Raw genomic sequence first — 22,146 nt, forward strand, 5'->3', positions numbered from 1 at the left:
AGGGGTTAATAAGTGTAAACAATACAAAAAGAAGGCGAGACAGGACAAAAAGGGCTTAAAAGTTAAAACGTAGCTTTTATTGCCTTCACCATGGATAAAAGAAAAATAGCAGCAAAATAAAAAGCAGTAATGTCAGAGTGAGCTTGGACAGCAGCAGTCTAACATGTTTCGGCTCCTGCCTTACTCATAGACTGTGCTGTCTCAAGCTCACAGCCTGCTTAAATCAAACAATCACTCTGACATAGATTGCTAACAGCCAACATAATTAACTGTTACAATGCTGAACAAGAAAAGTGTGCACAAACATACATTTCCTTTACAAAGTAGTTAACAATTAAGTACAAAACTTAAGCTACCAAATAACCCCTAATAATGCATAAGTTAGCAGTGACAATATGAAAAATAGTCAACAACGTAAATATTACTAAATATTACTCTAAGAAATGCATTAAAATATGCTCTTATAACAAAAGAAATACATAGCACACAAAGATAATGTGAACTAAATGTATCTAAGTACATAACACACAACAAATGAGATGCAATATATCATTAAAAGGGACACACTGAATGTGAAAAAAGTGCACAAACATACATTTCCTTAACAAAGTAATTAACATTTACAAATACAATACTTGGCTACCGTCTAAACATTAATAAAGCGATAGTTAGCAGTGACTAACTTAACGAGTCATCAGCATAAATATTACTTAATATTGCTCAAGAAAGTACATTCCAGATATGAGCTTATAACAAGTGAACACATACTGAATTAATGTAAACAAATGTAACCAAGAGCATAACACACATTTAAAGGATATGTAGCATATCATTGTAAGGTGCCCCATGTAAATAGACTCACTAATAAATCAGCTAAGCTAAGGCAGGATGTTCAGTGTAACAATATTACACTTGTAATAAACCATAATAGAGATTAAATGCATTATGAAGAGAATCACAAAAACCTGTTTACAAAGCCTCTAAAGTCTAGGGTTAGAATTATAATATAATGACATACCTTAACTATCAATATACCTAAAGGACTCAAAGAGGCAAATGTGTAGTACCACTATCTAATAGACACTAGTGTAATATAAAAAACCAGACTAACGCCAACAGTTGATAATATCATCCTGAATATTTAAACCATCAGGCACCCTGGTTTGAAGCTTAAAAATCCAGAATGCTTTGCGTGTGCGAAGCACCCTGTCTTTGTCTCCCCCCCTCTTAGGGGTCATTACACGTTCAATGACTTGCCATTGCAGTGTATCAACACTACCATTATGGCAAAACTTGAAATGTCTTGCTACCTGTGAGTCAGGGTCTTCTGACTTAATGTCATATAAAGGCTCCTTAATCCATTCCCTGACCTCGTTCGTAGTGAGGCCTACATACTGTTCCTGACATTGATGGCAAGTGACAAGATACACCACATAGGTGCTGTGACAATTGGTGCAAGCATCCATCGTGAACACCCTCTGTGTCACTAATGACTGAAATGTCTTACCAGGTGAAACATATAGGCATGCTTTGCATCTTGTCGCACCACACTTGTAGTGTCCTTTGCACTCAAGCCAACTTTGGTTCTTTGTAGTTAACGTTTTCACTTCACTAGGCGCTAGAATGTTTTCTATCGTGATGTTTCTTCTAGAAACACATCTACATCCTTTTTTGACTACATCATATAATTCCTCATCCCCTTTAAGGATGGGCAGACATTCTTTAATGATTTTGGAAATCTGTTCGAACTGATTACTGTAGTTCGTTACAAATAAGGGGTTACTGTTCTTTTCAGTCCACTTGCGATTCTTATCCTTATCAGTATGCAACATGTCTTTCCTATCCATCTCACTGACCATATTATAGGCCCTAGTAATCTGATGTGGTGCGAAGCCTCTCCTAGAAAACCTGTCTTTAAACTTCATTGCTGCTCTGTGGTACTCTTCAACTGAAGTGCAATTTCGTCTAAGGCGAATGAATTCTCCCTTCAAGATTCCAAAACTAGTGTGTTTGGGGTGCATACTCTTGGCATGTAGAGTGCTGTTACCTGATATCGGTTTACGATATAGTTGATGACCTGCTTATCATCTGGCAAGGGTCTCCTGAAGAGTCGCACCAGTTTGTTGATGAGCTCAATACCAATGATGCAGGCTTGAGCTTTACCAGCTCTCATGATAAGCACAGTATTGATTTTCTTGATCTAGTCTTATACCATGAGGGTAAGAATATCATGACTAAACTATTTCGTAAACCGAAGGGAGAATTCATTCGCCTTAGACGAAATTGTACTTCAGTTGAAGAGTACCACAGAGCAGCAATGGAGTTTAAAGACAGGTTTTCTAGGAGAGGCTTCGCACCACATCAGATTACTAGGGCCTATAATATGGTCAGTGAGATGGATAGGAAAGACAAGTTACATACTGATAAGGATAAGAATCGTAAAGGGACTGATAAGAACAGTAACCCCTTATTTGTAACGAACTACAGTAATCAGTTCAAACAGATTTCCAAAATCATTAAAGAATGTCTGCCCATCCTTAAAGGGGATGAGGAATTATATGATGTAGTCAAAAAAGGATGTAGATGTGTTTCTAGAAGAAACATCACGATAGGAAACATTCTAGCGCCTAGTGAAGTGAAAACGTTAACTACAAAGAACCAAAGTTGGCTTGAGTGCAAAGGACACTACAAGTGTGGTGCGACAAGATGCAAAGCATGCCTATATGTTTCACCTGGTAAGACATTTCAGTCATTAGTGACACAGAGAGTGTTCACGATGGATGCTTGCACCAATTGTCGCAGCACCTATGTGGTGTATCTTGTCACTTGCCTCTTTGAGTCCTTTAGGTATATTGATAGTTAAGGTATGTCATTATATTATAATTCTAACCCTAGACTTTAGAGGCTTTGTAAACAGGCTTTTGTGATTCTCTTCATAATGCATTTAATCTCTATTATGGTTTATTACAAGTGTAATATTGTTACACTGAACATCCTGCCTTAGCTTAGTTGATTTATTAGTGAGTCTATTTACATGGGGCACCTTACAATGATATGCTACATATCCTTTAAATGTGTGTTATGCTCTTGGTTACATTTGTTTACATTAATTCAGTATGTGTTCACTTGTTATAAGCTCATATCTGGAATGTACTTTCTTGAGCAATATTAAGTAATATTTATGCTGATGACTCGTTAAGTTAGTCACTGCTAACTATCGCTTTATTAATGTTTAGACGGTAGCCAAGTATTGTATTTGTAAATGTTAATTACTTTGTTAAGGAAATGTATGTTTGTGCACTTTTTTCACATTCAGTGTGTCCCTTTTAATGATATATTGCATCTCATTTGTTGTGTGTTATGTACTTAGATACATTTAGTTCACATTATCTTTGTGTGCTATGTATTTCTTTTGTTATAAGAGCATATTTTAATGCATTTCTTAGAGTAATATTTAGTAATATTTACGTTGTTGACTATTTTTCATATTGTCACTGCTAACTTATGCATTATTAGGGGTTATTTGGTAGCTTAAGTTTTGTACTTAATTGTTAACTACTTTGTAAAGGAAATGTATGTTTGTGCACACTTTTCTTGTTCAGCATTGTAACAGTTAATTATGTTGGCTGTTAGCAATCTATGTCAGAGTGATTGTTTGATTTAAGCAGGCTGTGAGCTTGAGACAGCACAGTCTATGAGTAAGGCAGGAGCCGAAACATGTTAGACTGCTGCTGTCCAAGCTCACTCTGACATTACTGCTTTTTATTTTGCTGCTATTTTTCTTTTATCCATAGTGAAGGCAATAAAAGCTACGTTTTAACTTTTAAGCCCTTTTTGTCCTGTCTCGCCTTCTTTTTGTATTGTTTGCTATTTACCAGACTACCAGTAAGTCTGTATGGCGGTTTGCAGGACACGCTGAAGCGGTGCTTTGAATTTTTGCCTTTCTTTGTGCTTACTTTGTTGTCAAGACAACAGGAGGAGGAGCTTTGTGGTAGGTGACTGACCGGGCCCGGACTGGGAGCCGCAGCTAAGTGTATGCAGAAGGCTTGTCACGGATGAAGGTATTGTGTCTCTTGAACAGAACTTGTGATGGTACTTATGCTATACTATTCCTCTTGTGAATTTAATAGCTGACTGTGCGCTGGGTGAGGGAGCCTCCTATTGTGTATATCTTAATAAGTGTAGGTAGGTAGCGGCGACGTTGGGGGGGCAGATTAGGGGTTAATAAATATAATATAGGGGTCGGCGGTGTTAGGGGCAGCAGATTAGGGGTTCATAGGGATAATGTAGGTTGCGTCGGTGTTTGGAGCGGCAGATTAGGGGTTAATAATATAATGCAGGTGTCAGCGATAGCGGGGGCGGCAGATTAGGGGTTAATAAGTGTAAGGCTAGGGGTGTTTAGACTCGGGGTTCATGCTAGGGTGTTAGGTGCAGGCTTAGAGAGTGTTTCCCCATAGGAAACAATGGGGCTGTGTTAGGAGATGAACGCTGCTTTTTTGCAGGTGTTAGGGTTTTTTTCAGCCAGCTCAGCCTCATTGTTTCCTATGGGGATATCGTGCACGAGCACGCTTTTCCAGCTTACCGCTACCGTAAGCAACGTTGGTATTGAGGGTTAAAGTGGAGCTAAATTAGGCTCAACGCTCCCTTTTCTGAGCCTAACGCAGCCCCTCAGACAACTCTAAATACCAGCATTGTCTTAAGGGTGCGCTGGGAAAAAAAGCAGCGTTAGCTACGCGGGTTTTTACGACAAAACTCTAAATCTAGGCGTTAGTTTCTTATTATTTGGTTATTGTTTTGTTATTATTTATCTTATTATTATTATTATTTCTTCCTCTATTTCTGTTTTTATACTTCTGTTTTTCTAATTATACATTATTTTGGCTATACATTTTATTTAATTTTTCTTATATTTCCTTACATTTCTCTTTCGTTTCGTGCTTTATTCTTGGTCTTTAGCTTCTCCTTACGGTAATGTAGTGTGTGTGAGTTTTCCCTTCTGTGCCGACATTACCTCACAGCATAGCCTGATTTACCTCACAGCATAACGGTCTGCCTCAGGCCATCCCTCACCTTATTATATTGAAACTTTGTTGTAATTTTGTAATCTTTTAGTTATGTAGTCTAGAATTGTATCTATGCTATCCTAGTGGTTTTTGCCTTTGCTTAACACCTCTGAGACCTAGGTTCTAATCTCCAATATACCTATTTTATTTTCACAATATTTTTTCTAGAATAATTATTTAATTTAGCTCTTATTATCTCTGTCTAATTTTGTGTGGCATTTATTATTATTTTGTCCCTTCAGTTGGGCAAATTATAATTTATAACTTTATTAACTTTATTCAACCTTATATATTTAAAAATGTCTGAAGATAATCCTCATTCATTATCAGAGAAATCTGTACAAAACATGATTCAAAATTCTATTGATAATTTAAAACAGCAGTTTAATTTTCAGATTGTAATTTACACAGTGTCTGATATTCAACCTCATGTACATAAAAAAAACTCAAAAAAGGAAGCATTTATCTAAACCATCTGCGGGTTCCTGCTTCTAGAGCAGTGCTTTCCAAACTGTGTGTCGTGAGACATTAGTGTGTCGGCAGCAGTGTGTGTGTCCCTGCTTCAGCACAAAAAAAAAAATTAATTTAAAATTCTTTTTAATTTTTTTTTTTTTTTTCGACTTTCCGTCTGCCTGCTATGCATATCACGTAGTTGACACGTGATTGATTAACTAGTGGGTCACAGATCATCTTAACCTATTGGCGCAGCTTAGCGGGAACTGAAACTATTCTCATTGGCAACACATTGGCTGCTGACTGCATGTGTAGTCTCCTCAATCAGCTCGTGACTGCACGTGTAGTCAATAAGTGGGACAGCAGTGTGCTTGCAGCGCGGTCAGTAGTCAGTCGATATTGCAGAGCTCTGAGGGCAGCAGCTTAAACGCTGAGCTGAAGTCAGAAGTGTTTTTGCAGCTAGCTCCCAGTATTGCATTGCTGTTCCTGCTCTTGATATATGGATAGGAAGTGGAAACTTAAAATGCTTGCTGATGAAATGCGAGTGTCTTTATCTAATATTCCACTAAATATTCTGAAACTATTTTCATCCCATCAACCTCATACATCCCATTAAAATAGTAAGTAGTTATTGGTGTTATTAAGCTTTTTTTTAATTCTTGCACATACTTACTGTTACTTGTAACTACATGTCGTTATTATATCATTTATGTATGTGCCCGTATCTCTTAAAACAAGTTAGTTTAACCTCCTGTTTGCTAGTACAACTGACTTATTGTGTCGCAAAATGATGTAGGTCTAAAAAGTGTGTCACCAACATGAAAAGTTTGGAAAGCTCTGTTCTAGAGGTATCATTATGACAAAAAAATGTCTGCTTAGATCAGACAAGAAATTTTCTGGGAAAATTAAACCAGTCAGAAATTGAAGTACAACCCCATAATAAAAGCAGAAGTCACGTAGACAAAGTTTATACAATAGAGTCGTCTGACTCCTATATGGAATTGGGTTGTGAAGCAGAGACTTCTGAGGATTCTTTATATTCCCCAGAATTTTCAGATTCCTCATCCTCTGATGATGACTCCCATATTTTAAAAAAGAAAAGAAAAATTGATAAGGCTAAAAAATCTAAGTTAATTGATAGCCAAGGTCAATTATATTTAGACCCAGATGACCTTTTCCATCATAGATCATCACAGTGGAGACCCTCAAAAAGGGTGGCTAAATTTCTAGATCACTACATCAGAAAACTCCTTTCTAAAAAAGCTAAAAAAAATACGTTAAGAGCCGAATGCCCAAGACCTGAGTTGCCTAATAACACTCACATAACTCCAGATATTGATGCTAATTTATTAAAGTTTATTGGGAATAGAAATTTTAATATCCGCAAAGGGCCAGACAGGTTTCTTAAAGCCTGCCAGGATAAAGTCTTAGATAATTTAGGCCCGGTTACTAAGCTCTTTGAGCTCTCTGAAAAAGCTATTTCTAAGGAAGCTTCTCTAGACCCTTATATAGTTAGAGAATGGTTTCAACGCACTGTTTATTTGATTGGTGATACCAATACATCTATAGACATTTAAAGACGTAGACTAGTTCTCAGACGTATTGATCCTAAAATTCAGGATTTTGCCCCTACTAAGATGGGTCCCTTAGCTAATGGACTTCTTTTTGGCAAACAGGATCTTAAAGAACTTAATAATTATGTAAATTCTTTTAACTCCCTTAACAAAATTAAAGCCAACACTAAGACATTTTTCTATCCTCCTCAAATAATTTTTGACAGGGCCGGGAAAGGTAGAGGCCACTTTCCCGGTCGCTCATTTGTCCCAAGGTCTCAATTTCAAAACAACCCCCCTCCTTCAACATCACTCACAAACTTCTGTCCATCAAGATCTCAGACATGGAACTTCAGAGGTTTTCACTCCAGAGCCCAAATGAGAATTTTTCAAGGTAAATCTCTCCCTTCCCTTTACCAATTCTTCCCGAAATTTAGTGGGAGGAAGATTAAAACACTTCATTCACAATTGGGAGAAAATTATTTTAGACCCTTGGGTTCTTCAGACTATTTCTGGTTTCCATCTAAATTGTATTTATCCCCCTTTCCAACACAAAGGATTCGACCCAATCATAATTTTTCTACAGGATTCCAACCTATTAGTGTCAGGGTGCTAGGAATCAGACTAGAAGACGAGAAGTGCAAAAATAATCACACCTTTATTAATAACAAAAAATAATAAAAAGTCCACAAGTCAAACAACAAGCCAGGAGTCAAAGCCAGAGCTGGTAGTCAGACAAGCCAAGTCAGTAGCCAAAGCCAATAGTCAGACGAGCCGAGTCAGGAGCCAAAACGAGTAGTTAGACAAGCCGGAATCAGGAACAAGGAGAACAGCAGAGTCAGGAACAAACCAGAGATCAGGAACCAGGAGGGACGTCAGACAGCCAGGTAATACACAGGAACTGGAACTCACAAACAGGTCTAAGACAACGCAAGGGCAAAGCATACTGAACAGAGGCCCTTTAAATAATAAGTGATGACATCCCAATTCTGAGACTGCATCCTGTCTCACACGGATGATGTACACCAGTCTGGCCATAAGAGGGCGTGCAGGAAATGAGCAGCATCACACACTCTGCACCAGACTCAGCAAGAGAGGTGAGTAAAATGGCTGCCAGCAGCACATGGCAAACAAAGCAGGGAAAAAACCCTGACAATTAGACAAAGAATTATCCAACCTAGCACAAAATTCTGCAACAGAACTGGCCCCTTCTTTAGAAAAGTCTTTTATAAGCAAAATGTTTTTGTAAAGAAAAAAGAAGTAACTTTTCGCCCAGTTATAAATTTACGAAATCTCAATCAATTTTTAGAATACAATAATTTCAAAATGGAAGGTATTCACCTGCTCAGGGATTGCCTGATGGACAGGGATTGGATGGTAAGACTAGATTTAAAAGATGCTTGCCTGACTGTCCCTGTACATCATCATTTCAGAAATGTCCTTAGTTTCCTCTGGAAAGAGTCAATTTGGCAGTTTACCTGTCTTCCCTTCGGCCTATCTTCCGCTCCATGGGCATTTACAAAAATCCTAAAACCGGTTGTAACTTGGCTCTGCTTGAGAGGGATTAGTTTAATTATTTATTTAATGATATTTACAGATCCAAGAAGCGCCTAACTGGAGGCTGAGGGAAAACAAGTTTGTAATGTAAAATGAATCTATCAATATTAAGGATTTATTAGTACAGACAGTATAGTTCAATGTAAACAATATAGATTAAAACATGGATCCATGTGGCAAACAATAAAAGTTATAGCAATAAAATCACAATGTGGTGTTATTACAACAATAAAATCACCAATTTACAACAATAAAATCTGCAAAAAGGCCTTATAAAGGGGCCGAAACGCGTTGACAGTAATTGGTGAGCATTATTTTAATACTGTTATACTTATTTGTAGCAATATTGCACTATGTTCTCTTTTTATCTGTAGGAATCATTAACCCCTTAATGACCAAGGACGTACACCACACATCCTCAAAAAAAATACAGTTAATGACCGAGGACGTGTGGCGTACGTCCTTGGTCTGGAAAGCAGCTGGAAGCGATCCTGCTCGCTTCCAGCTGCTTTCCGGTTATTGCAGTGATGCCTCGATATGAAGGCATCCTGCAATAACCCCCCTTGGCCATCCGATGCAGAGAGAGCCACTCTGTGGCCCTCTCTGCACCGGACATCGGTAGCCGGTATTGTTGGTGGGTGGGAGCAAGTCTGGGAGGCGGGTGGGCGGCCATCGATGCGCCGATTGGAGTGGAGGGGGGCGGGATCGGGGGCGGGATGGGCGGGAGCGCGCATTGGCGCGCGCGTGCATGGGGGGGGGGGGGGGGGGGCGCGTGCACGGGGCGGGAGCGGGAGGGAACCGCTACACTACAGAAAAATAACTGAAAAAAAGTGAAAAAATAAAAAGTTTTAAAAGCTGTAAATAAACAGCTAAGGGATCTGGAAGGGGTGGGGGGTTGATCTTGGGGGGGGGGAAGCTACACTACAGAAAAGGGCATTTTTTAAAAAAAAAGGCATATTTATTTACTAAACTGGGTACTGGCAGACAGCTGCCAGTACCCAAGATGGCGCCCATTAAGGCAGAGGGGGAGGGTTAGAGAGCTGTTTGGTGGGGGATCAGTGAGGCTGGGAGCTAAGGGGGGATCCTACACAGCAGCATATGTAAATATGCTAAAAAAAACACACAAAAAAAGCCCAAATATAACTTTTATTTTAGTACTGGCAGAGTTTCTGCCAGTACTTAAGATGGCGGGGACAATTGTGGGGTGGGGGAGGGAAGAGAGCTGTTTGGGAGGGATCAGGGGGTCTCATGTTTCAGGTGGGAGGCTGAGCTCTACACTAAAGCTAAAATTAACCCTGCAAGCTCCCTACAAGCTACATAATTAACCCCTTCACTGCTAGCCATAATACACGTGTGAAATTCAGCGGCATTTGGCGGCCTTCTAATTACCAAAAAGCAATGCCAAAGCCATATATGTCTGCTATTTCTGAACAAAGGGGATCCCAGAGAAGCATTTACAACCATTTGTGCCATAATTGCACAAGCTGTTTGTAAATGATTTCAGTGAGAAACCTAAAATTGTGAAAAATTTAACGTTTTTTTTAATTTGATCGCATTTGGCGGTGAAATGGTGGCATGAAATATACCAAAATTGGCCTAGATCAATACTTGGGGTTGTCTACTACACTACACTAAAGCTAAAATTATCCCTAAAAGCTCCCTACATGCTCCATAATTAACCCCTTCACTGCTGGGCATAATACACGTGTAGTGCGCAGTGGCATTTAGCAGCCTTCTAATTACTAAAAAAAGCAACGCCAAAGCCATATATGTCTGCTATTTCTGAACAAAGGGGATCCAAGAGAAGAATTTACAACCATTTAAGCCATAATTGCACAAACTGTTTGTAAATAATTTCAGTGAGAAACCAAAAGTTTGTGAAAAAATTAGTAAAAAAGTGAACGATTTTTTGTATTTAATCGCATTTGGCAGTGAAATGGTGGCATGAAATATACCAAAATGGGCCTAGATGAATACTTTGGGATGTCTACTAAAAAAAAATATATACATGTCAATGGATATTCAGAGATTCCTGAAAGATATTAGTGTTCTAATGTAACTAGCGCTAATTTTGAAAAATAATGGTTTGGAAATAGCAAAGTGCTACTTGTATTTATGGCCCTATAACTTAAAAAAAAGCAAAGAACATGTAAACATTGGGTATTTCTAAACTCAGGACAAAATTTAGAAACTATTTAGCATGGGTGTTTTTTGGTGGTTGTAGATGTGTAACAGATTTTGGGGGTCATAGTTAGAAAAAGTGTGTTTTTTTCCATTTTTTCCTCATATTTTATATTTTTTTTTATAGTACATTATAAGATATGATGAAAATAATGGTATCTTTAGAAAGTCCATTTAATGGCGAGAAAAACGGTATATAATATGTGTGGGTACAGTAAATGAGTAAGAGGAAAATTACAGCTAAACACAAACACCGCAGAAATGTAAAAATAGCCTTGGTCCCAAACGGACAGAAAATGGAAAAGTGCTGTGGTCATTAAGGGGTTAAGGAAGGAAGTCTACGAAAAAGACCGAATACTACACCATCTTAAAACCATATTACAACTCACATACTAAGGATATACTGAAAAGGAAGAATTTAAATTCACTCAGTCACTAACACTGCAAACAAATAACACTGGATACCTCATTTTGCATCACGTTTGGATACAATTAATCAGTGATCATTTTTTGGCTTCCACTCAGTTTTATTTTTATTTTTTGATACACCCAGCCCTTCCACATTTTTTTCACTATTTGTTTCAATTTTTTTCACTTACTTTTTTTCACTGTTTCACATATTTCAAAATATATTTTTTGTCATTTTTTTCTTTTTTGATTTTTAATATATTTTTTTACTTTTACTGTTGTATATTGTTTCAAAATAATTTTTCACGGCATACATATATTATTATTCATTGTCTATTTATTACTAAGAAGAGGACTTATAAATTATAAGGACCCAAGGATATCACAATTTTCCTTCTAATTGTTTTTTTCTGCAGATTTTATTGTGTAATTCCAAATCTATTGCTGTTGTAAAATTTATTGCTGCTATACTGTTGCTATATGTTGCTATTCTGCAAAAAAAAAAAAAATTGCAGATTTTATTGTTGTAAATTGGTGATTTTATTGTTGCAATAACAACACCACATTGTGATTTTATTGTTATAACTTTTATTGTTTGCCACATGGATCCATGTTTTAATCTATATTGTTTACATTGAACTATACTGTCTGTACTAATAAATCCTTAATATTGATAGATTCACTATCATCAGCCGTTCATTTTACATTACAAACTCGTTTTCCCTCAGCCTCCAGTTAGGTGCTTCTTGGATCTGTAAATATCATTTGTTCTTTTTTAGGGGGGTGGCTAGGTACCCTATCATCCAGGAGCAAGTGGGAAGTATTTTTGAGCGCTGTGAGATACCATATTATTTTAATTATTTATTTAGACGACATCCTTTTTATGCATCAAGACCATACTACTCTTCTTCATAATTTAACTATAACGGTCAACCTTCTTCAAAATGTAGGTTTTCTAATCAACTTCAACAAATCGGTTCTCTCTTCATCTCAGAATAAAACTTTTCTAGGTTTTTCCATAGACACCAAATGTTCTACTTTAAGGCTTCCTTTAGAAAAAATTAAAATATCAAGAAATAAATTTCTTCTATTCTAAAGAAGAAGACCTTTCCCATCAGACTGTTGGTCAGAATTATAGGATTCATTTCTTCTTTCATTCAGGCTATTTATCCTGCACCTCTTCATTACAGGGCTCTTCAGCATCTGAAAATATCTTATCTTCGCAGAGGATTCTCAATCTCTTTATCTTCAGAAGCCAGAGAAGAGTTACAGTGGTGGCTTTCCAACATTTCGGCTTGGAATAGGAAAGCAATATTTGGCAATTCTCTAGATTTAGTTATAGAATCTGATGCCAGCAAAACAGGTTGGGGAGCCAGATGCAGCGCAATTATCACAGGAGGCAAATGGTCAAATTTGGAAAAACAATTACACATCAACAATTTGGAACTTCTAGCAGGATCCTTTGCTGTGAAGAGTTTCTCCAAGTTCAAGAATCCCATGACAATTCGTCTCAGGATGGACAATATATCTCAAAACATCTTCATTCAAAACATCTTCATTCAAGCGGAATATATTCCAGGGCTTTCAAACCTAGCAGTGAATTGGGGTTCAGGTATCTGATGGATTCAAGCGACTGGAAACTCAATCCTCTCCTTTTCCAAAAAAATTTGACCTTGAGAGGCCCCTTCTGCCTGGATCTTTTTGCATCTCGTCTCAACTTTCAAATGACACCCTTTTTCAGCTGGAGACTGGATCCAGATGCTCTAGTGAACTTCAGAACTGGCTAGCTCAAGGAGCTTATGCCTTTCCCCCATTCTCCATGATCACTCGGACAATTGCCAAGATCAAGAGAGATTAGATTTCACTAGTTCTGATAACCCCTTGGTGGACCTCTCAACCGTGATACCCATCTCTTCTAGAGATGTCCTGCCTTCTACCTCTTCTACTTCCTCATCAAATAGTCATCCTTTTAAATCCCTTAGGAGATTTTCACGATCTTGTCAGAATAGGTTCTCTCAGTCTCATTGCATGGATAATTTCCAGGGTTTCTGGTCAAACGAAGGACTTTCTTCTGAAGCAAAAAACCTCTTACAAGACTCTTGGTCCCCAGGAACTAAAAATGGAAGAAATGGTCTGGCTGGTGAGATCAACGACATCTGGATCCCTTTTCAGCTCCTATAAATGAAGTGATACATTTTTTTACTTCATTATTTGAAGCTGGTTTGGCATACAGATAAATCAATGTAGCCAGATCTGCTATTTCTGCTGGTCATGAACTGTTTCAAAATTCTCTTATTGGCCAGCATTTGTCTATTTGTCATCTTATGAAATCTATTAAGCCTAAACATCCCCCATTTTCTAAATATTCTCATTTTTGGGACGTCAACTTATTTTTTTCCCTTTTCAATAAATGGCCTGAAAACTCTATTTTTTCTCTTAAACAACTTTCAGCTAAATTAGCCACTCTTTTGTGTTTACTCTCTGGCAGAAGAGTTTGACATTAAAGCCATAGATTATAATAATAAAATGCTTTCTCCTCAATGTGTTATTTTTCCTTTGTCCTGAAGAACTAAAACTTTGTCTTCTTCTTTATTCTATTCTTCTTTTTCTGATTATCCTCATTTATGTGTTGTATTGTGTCTCAAGGAGTATGAACGTAGAACTGCTTCTTTCAGAAACTCTACATCTTCTCAACTTCTGATTTCCTTTGCTCATCCTCTCGCTCTTCCTGTTTCTTCTACTACCATCGCTAGGTGGGTTAAGTGGGTCATGATTCAAGCTGGTGTAGATTATTTTTTCTCTCCTCACTACATCAGAGGTGCTGCAGCTTCAAAAGCTTTTACTAATTCTTGTTCTCTCCAAGAGATATTGAATGCAGCGTATTGGTCCTCTGATTCTATTTTTTGCCAATTTTATTTTAAACCTATCCACAATATTCCTACCCTTTTGATATCATGACTTATTCAGCTTTGAACTAGCAAAATATAAAGTATATGTCCTTGTAATAAAATTCTGATTATCCTAGCTTTGTAAAGGAATTATCTAGATTTTATTAAAGAGACAGTAGGAGCTGGTGCCTCAGAAAGTGTGCATATAAAAAGATTGTGCACATTTAGATAATAGAAGTGAATTGGAAAGTTGTTTAAAATTGGGTGCTTTATCTGAAGCATGAAAGTTTAATTTTGACTTGACTCTTCCTTTAAGGGCAGATTAAAATAAAGCAATATCACATAACAGCCCCTCTCTAAGAACAAACCGGTGCAGGTGGTAAATTTTCCTTCAGATAAAACTGCTGAATAGTTCACTGTAAATTATACATATAAACATTATCACTGAAATACTCTAGTATTAAAGGGGCAGTCTAGTCAAAATTAAACTTTCATGATTCAGATAGGGCATGCAATTTTAAATAACTCTCCAATTTACTTTTATCCTTAAATTAGCTTTGTTCTCTTGGTATTCTTTGTTGAAAGCTAAACCTAGGTAGGCTCATATGCTAATTTCTGAACCCTTGAAGGCCACCTCTTATAGAGTAGACTGTCCTTTTAAGTATAAGCAACTGCTTAGTACTTTTGTATAATAACAATTAAACAGACAGTTTTGTATCCCTTTAATGGGACACTCAAGTCAAATTAAACAATTATGATTCAAATAGAGCAGCAGTTTTAAGATTCATTATCAAATTTTACACTGTCTTTTTATTTACACACATTCTGGGGATCAAGATCCTACTGAGAATGTACACAACTTCACAGGGTTTTACGTACACTAGAAAATACAAGCAAAAAATATACACAATGTAAATAAATATACAATGTAAATAAATATACAAATTTGTTAACAAACTAAGAACTAATACTCTCCTTTTAAGGTACACCGCTGCCTTCTTACAGTCTCTCCCCTAGGACTGTGTAGATATAACGTTGTAGATAGATAGATGGCGCTGGTCTGTATACTGATTTTTTCTCTAATGATGAAGAGAAAAAAAGGGCTTGAGGTATATATAGCTACCAGATATATATGGGTGCAGTATACTCACTCCATATGCTGCAGCAGTTCAGCTGCTAGAACATGTGTCTCCAAAATAGGATATTCTGTGTTCATGTGAAGCCTGCTATTTGGCTGTAAATAGATGGAGACTCAAATGACCAATAATCCAGTGTGTATAGGACAAACAAAGTAGTAACTTACTCCTTAAAACTGAAAATCCGGCTTGATACAGTGAAGAAAGAAGTCAGCAGTCTTTCAACTTGCATAAAAGGATATGTTTTTAATAGCTCAACGCATTTCAACGTTTAAACGTCTTTATCAAGAGCAAAATTTAAAAACAGAAATAAAAAAGTGGTAAAGACAAATGACTGAATTCAGTCATTTGTCTTTACCACTTTTTTATTTCTGTTTTTAAATTTTGTATCAAGCCGGATTTTCAGTTTTAAGGAGTAAGTTACTACTTTGTTTGTCCTATACACACTGGATTATTAGTCATTTGAGTCTCCATCTATTTACAGCCAAATAGCAGGCTTCACATGAACACAGAATATCCTATTTTGGAGACACATGTTCTAGTAGCTGAACTGCTGCAGCATATGGAGTGAATATACTGCACCCATATATATCTGGTAGCTATATATACCTCAAGCCCTTTTTTTCTCTTCATCATTAGAGAAAAAATCAGTATACAGACCAGCACCATCTATCTATCTACAATTTTACGTACACTAGTCTGTCACATGATACAGGGGGGCCGGAAAATGGGGGGGGGGGAATTGTCAGAAAAAAAAATATATTTCATATTCAGACTCGCCGGAAACTCGCCAGAAACAGCTGCTCCATAACTGATTCGCTGCCTCTGAGGCTGCGGTCTGAAATCCGCCCCATCCTATACAGTTGGGCGGATTGACACCCCCTGCTAAGAATCTGCAGGAGGCGGCATTGCACAAGCAGTTCTGGTGAACTGCTTGTGCAATGATAAATACAGACAGCGTATGCTGTTGGCATTCAGCAATGTTTGTCGGACATGATACGCTACGGTGTATCATGTCGAACAAAATTGATAAATCTGCCCCAATGTGTTAAATCATTGTATTTTTATTATGTGCATGTTAATTATGCAATCCTATTGCATTTAGTGATCCTTTAAGTGAGGAAACAATGAAAGATGGCATTGGTTTTAAGCTTCCATAAATTATATGCTCTGATTTTTATCCTATTAATTCTAGGGGACTTTTCTTAATATCGTTCATAAGAATGTTGAAAGAGATATTCTGCAATTGGCTAAAAAAGACTAAAACACTGTGTGGGAGTTGAACCTCACTAGAAAAGAAAGATTGGTGCTACGCAGTCTCAAAAGTAATGATAATATTGTAATAAAAAACTCTAAGGACTGCAGAATTGACGTTATGGATAAGGAGTTTTACTTTGCAAAAGCTATGCGCCAATGAAGTGACATTGGAGTTTATGACAAATTGACATTCAATTGGTTCAATCTCTTTCTTTTTATGCTAACTTTTATTTACTAAACAAACACTGTTTAATCCACACAATGTATTTATAGCAGATGACGCTTTCGGAGCTCATTGCGTCCCCCACTCACACTCCTTCCTAATCCCTGGTGGTCTAGGGCTCAGCAATCCCCCTTGGAATCCAGAGACGCCATGCATATGTGTGGTGACATAATCAAGCCTCGGAAGTGTCAGCAAGGCACTCTCAACTCCCTTAAGCCCTAGAAACCTCCTAGACCCACAGTTTGAAAGGTAATTTCATGCACTTTCAGTGTGTCTTATTCATGGAAGTTGGTTTCTTAATCTTGACATTTTTCAGACAGCTTCAACTTGAGTTTAAAATAAAAATATATGATTTATCTAAATAAAAATCTATACATGATGTAAACACAGAGATGAATTTTCTTTATACAATTATGTTATATATTAACTGGAAAAATAAAATAGGCATTAAACTAAGGGAAAAACTTTGTCACCAATACAAAAAATAAAATGTTTGAATAGGTAATATTTTTAAAGGATTAATGACCATTTTGAAATACAGCACCCACGCCAAAGTTGACATCCTGTTTTGTTCCCAAAACACCATTGAGTCAGGCTAATGACATTTTCCAGTTATTGAGCAGAATCCAGCCTATATATTCCTATAGTGATATAAGTGGCTAAATGGTCACAAATCCTTTGAAAATTACAGTTACATATTAATTTGTACCTAAAACACCATTGGGCCAAGCAAAAGATCATTGTATGTCATGGGGGTGAAACCAAACTACTTATTTCCATAGTGAAACCAGTTTCCCAATGGTCAATAAATCTTTGAAAATATCAGTTACTTATTTTTAAAAAAAAATAAAGCACCCAAGGAAAGACTGGCATGAATGTATATACCCAGAACACCATTGGGCCAGTCTAAAGACCATTTTGTATCATTAATGTGGATCCAGACTATGATTATTCATCAATGGCCCAATGGTCATTAACCCTTTGAAAATATGTTATTGAAAAACTTTGAAATACAGCACCTATGCCAATGTTGACATAAATTTCTGTGCTCAAAACACCTTTTGGCTCAGGCTAAAGTCGATTGACTTTCATGGAGAGGGATCAAGCCTAGGTATGTTCATAGTGAAATCAGAGGCTCAATTGTCATTAACTCTTTGAAAATATCACTTACTTAAAACTGTGAAATACAGAACCTATGTCAAGGCTGGCATCAGTTTCTGTACCCTAAACACAACTGGGCCAAGATAATGACAATTGTGTGTCATGAAAGGGCAACCAGACTATGTATTTCCATAGTGAAATCAGCTGCCCAATGATTGTTTTGTCATACACGTATTCACCATTGTTAAAAAATACACCCATACCAAGATTGCCATCACTTTCCACGCTCCAAATACTATTGGGCCAGGCTAATGACCACTGCCAATCAAGGAGAGGGATCGAGCCAACATATTGCTATAGTAAAATTATTGTCTCAATGGATATGAACCCTTTGAAAATATCAGTTACTTTTTTTTTTTTATAAGGTTTTATTGAGTGATAGGTAGATACAACATAGATAACACTACATCAGTCTTTCAATTGCTTCGCAGAGCAAGTATGATCATAATACACAGTCCAAGAAAATCAGAAAAAGAAAAACAAAAAGGAAAAAGGGGAAACAAAAATGGAGGGGAATATGGGAAAACATGGGACAAAACTTGCACACTCATAAACATTTTCTTAAACATTAAATTTACAGCATTATTCCTCAATTCCATAATATCTATTATTTCTTAAAACAGTTATTCATATAACTTTTCTGCACCGAATTACACACCATTTTGGGGTGGAGTCTAGATTATACCAATAGGATATGGCCCTGATCAAGTCAAGTGTAATACTACAGGCTGCATGATGACCTGTATTCCTCCCACAAAAAGGAAATAGACAAATAATCATCCAACCTTTTAGATATCACGAAATGGTACTTTTCTAACAATATTGTAGTAGATACTAAAGCTCTCCATTTCTCTACCGAGGGCAGATCTATCTGTTTCCAATGTTTCGGTATTAATCTTTTGGCACTATTGATTAGTATATACAATAGTTGAAGTCTAAGTTTACATCTAACTTTTGGAAATGTATTAAATAATATTATCACCGGGTCTAAAGGTATTGTAATTCCAATAATCTTATTAGTTTCTCTTATAATGTCTGCCCAAAAGGGGGATATCTTAGGACATTGCCACCATATGTGCACAAAAGTACCCGGATTCTCACACTGCCACCAACAAGCTGGTGAGGTGTCCTTAAATATTGCAGCTAGCCTAGAAGGCGTAAAGTACCATTGACATTGAAGTTTAACATTCATTTCACGTATTAATACTGAAGAGGTATATCTGTTCATATTCTGAAATATCTGTAACCACTCCTCTTGTGGTAAATGGAGCTGCAAGTCCTCCTCCCACTTAGTTGTATATGAGGGAAGCTTTCTAGAGTGGTATGTCAATAGTAGTTTGTATGTTAAAGATAATAAACCTCTTTTAGGAAATTCCATGTAACACAGTGTTTCAAAGGCAGTAAGGGGCCTTAAAATATTTTCCTTCTCTTTATGACTATTGATAAAATGAGTAAGTTGTTGGTAGCGGAACCATTGGCCAAATATCCCATCTTGATACTCTTGAAGGTCTAGTCTTGGTTTCACTGTCTTATTCTGTAGTATATGGTAACACAGTGTGGTCTTGGATAATGTTGTAACTACTTTCGGGGAGTGGACAGCCTGAAAAGGTAGACTTGGATTGTGTAGTAAAGGAGTGAGTGGTGAGGTGGGGGAGGAAATGAGTGGTATTTTCATAAAGTGTTTATCCCATAGTTTATATGTCTCTAATGTTAATTTAGAAGTATCTTGGGCAAGTCGTCTATTCTGAGGAGTGAGCCAACAATGGCTTCCTAACTGTGCGACACCTGCTAGAGCATGTTCCAAAGAAACCCATTCTTTACTTTGAAAACTTTTGCACCAGTCAGCTATTCGGGTAAGAAACACCACCCATATATAAAATTGCAGGCACGGTACCTCCAGCCCACCGTTTTCTTTTGAGCGGTACATTGTAGTTTTAGCTATTCTCTGTCTTTTATTGTTCCATAAAAACAAGTTGATAATTTTTTGTAGTGTATTTATTTGTCCGGAATATTTATAGGGAGTGTTTGGAAAACATAAAGTATTTTTGGCAGTATAGACATTTTGACTGCATGTATCCTTCCTATCCAAGAAAGGGTTTTATTTTGCCAGGAATTTAACTCTTGCTGTATACTTTTAATGAGGGGCTGGTAGTTGAGTGGAGCCAGAAGATGTGGCTTAGTAGTTAAGTTAATCCCTAAATATTTTGTGGATATTTTTTGATATTTAAATTTATGGGCCAGCACTATGGCTTGAATATCAATTTGAGAAAGGCCAGTACTTAAAAATTCTGATTTGTTAACATTCACCTTGAAATTTGAATTTCCATTACAGCTTGGATAGAGCTGCATGGTGATGACAATGTAAGGAATATGTCATCAGCATATAGGGTGACCTTGTATTCCTGTGAGCCTATGCAAATACCTTTAATATTTGTATTTTGTCTGATTCTGGTAGCCAAAATCTCCATAGCCAATATGAATAGTAGCGGTGAAAGTGGGCACCCTTGCCTTGTACCGTTACATATCGGGAATGAAGGAGAGAGAGCATTATTTAGTACAACTTTGGCGCTAGGGTGATTGTGGAGGGCAAATATTTTAGCAATATATGTGGCTGGAAATCCAAACTTATCGAGGGTTAGTCGAAGGAAAGCCCAGTGTAGCCTATCGAAGGCTTTTTCCGCATCCATGGATGCAAATATAGAGGGGAGTCGATGTGTGGATGCATAGTCTATCAGGGTAATTATTTTAGTAGTGTTATCTCGGGCCTCTCGGCCTGGAGTGAACCCGGCCTGATTAATATCTATCAAAGATGGGAGTACTTTGTTAAAACGGTGTGCTAGGATTTTAGCATAAATTTTTGCATCCACATTCAATAGTGAGATGGGTCTGAAATTAGATGTACAGTCAGGGGATTTTCCCGGTTTAGGAAGAACCGTTATGTGAGCCTCTAACATGGATTTAGGGAAGGAGGTAGTGTGTTCTGCATGATTAAAGATATTTAACAGATGGGGAAGTAAGATTGATTGAAAAGTTTGGTAGTATCTGGTCGTCAGCCCATCAGGACCAGGGCATTTACCTGCATTCAGACTTTTAATAGCTGAGGCAATCTCCGAAGGCGTTATTTGTGAGTTCAAATTCTCAATTTGGTCTTCAGTGAGTTGAGGGAGATTACAGGAATCTAGGTATTTCGATATGTCTCTTTCCTCCCTATCTATATCTGTGTGACTGTTAATGTTATATAAAGCATGGTAATAGTTATGGAATTGTTGTAAAAGATCAGGGGTTGTCTGAACCTTTGTGTTGTCTGATAACTTAAGGTGATGTATATATGCCTTTAGTCTTTTCCGCTTAAGTGCTCTGGCTAAGAATTTGCCTGCTCTATTCCCTTCGTAGAAAAATAATTGCTTAATACGCAAATGGGTTTCTTGTTGTTCAATTGACAAAAAGTCATTGAGCTGGTTACGGATTACTTTTATGTCTGTTAAAATGTGGTTATTGGAAGGATCTCTTTTGTGGTCGTATTCAGCTTGGATCAATTTAGCGGTGAGTGAGTTGTATAGATGTTTGGCTATTTTTCTAATGCGGGACTTCAGTTCAATAAATTCCCCCCTAATTGTACATTTGTGAGCTTCCCATAGGGTAAATGGGCTGTCCACAGAATGTATATTTTTCTCAAAATATTCAGTCAAGGATTTAGTTATCTTTTCTAAGTTTAGGGGGTTATTTAAGAGGGAGTCTTCTAGTTTCCAAATATAAGGGGTTTGTCGGGTGCCAGGCCATTTAATTTTCACTTCCACCGTTGAGTGGTCTGACCAAGAGCATGGTGATATTTTAGAGGTATTAACTAATGAAAGACCCTCCTGGTTAGTTAGAATATAATCTATTCTGCTATAGAAAAGGTTTGGAGGAGAAAAAAAAAGTATAGTCCCTTTTATCAGGGTACACAAATCTCCATATATCATACAGATTGTTGTCTTTAAGAGCCTTCCAAAGGAAGTTAGCAGTTTTTTTAGATGACATCAGTTTTGCATTAGAAGTATCTGGATTCGGTTCTAGCGGGAAGTTAAAATCACCTCCTAAAAAGACAATCCCTTGCGCCAGATCCAGGTATTTACGAAAAAATGATTTAAAGAAAGGGACATGTTGGGAGTTTGGTGCATATATATTTAAAAAAGTTACTTGTATACCATACAATAGCCCTGAAATTCCTACATATCTACCGTCCGTGTCTCTGTCAAGTTTTTGAAGCGTGAATGGTATAGTTTT

At 37.2% G+C, this 22,146-nt stretch overlaps 1 protein-coding gene across 1 annotated transcript in view; it reads left to right on the forward strand.

Annotated features, from left to right (window-relative positions):
* The window catches only part of ELMOD2 (ELMO domain containing 2), a gene marked incomplete in the record, with an annotated part of 447,084 nt that overhangs the window by 96,945 nt on the left and 327,993 nt on the right, over positions 1-22,146 (forward strand). The window contains 1 exon segment of the mRNA XM_053703694.1: positions 16,773-16,968.

The sequence above is a fragment of the Bombina bombina genome, chromosome 2 (assembly GCF_027579735.1).
Source record: "Bombina bombina isolate aBomBom1 chromosome 2, aBomBom1.pri, whole genome shotgun sequence".
NCBI lineage: Eukaryota > Metazoa > Chordata > Amphibia > Anura > Bombinatoridae > Bombina > Bombina bombina.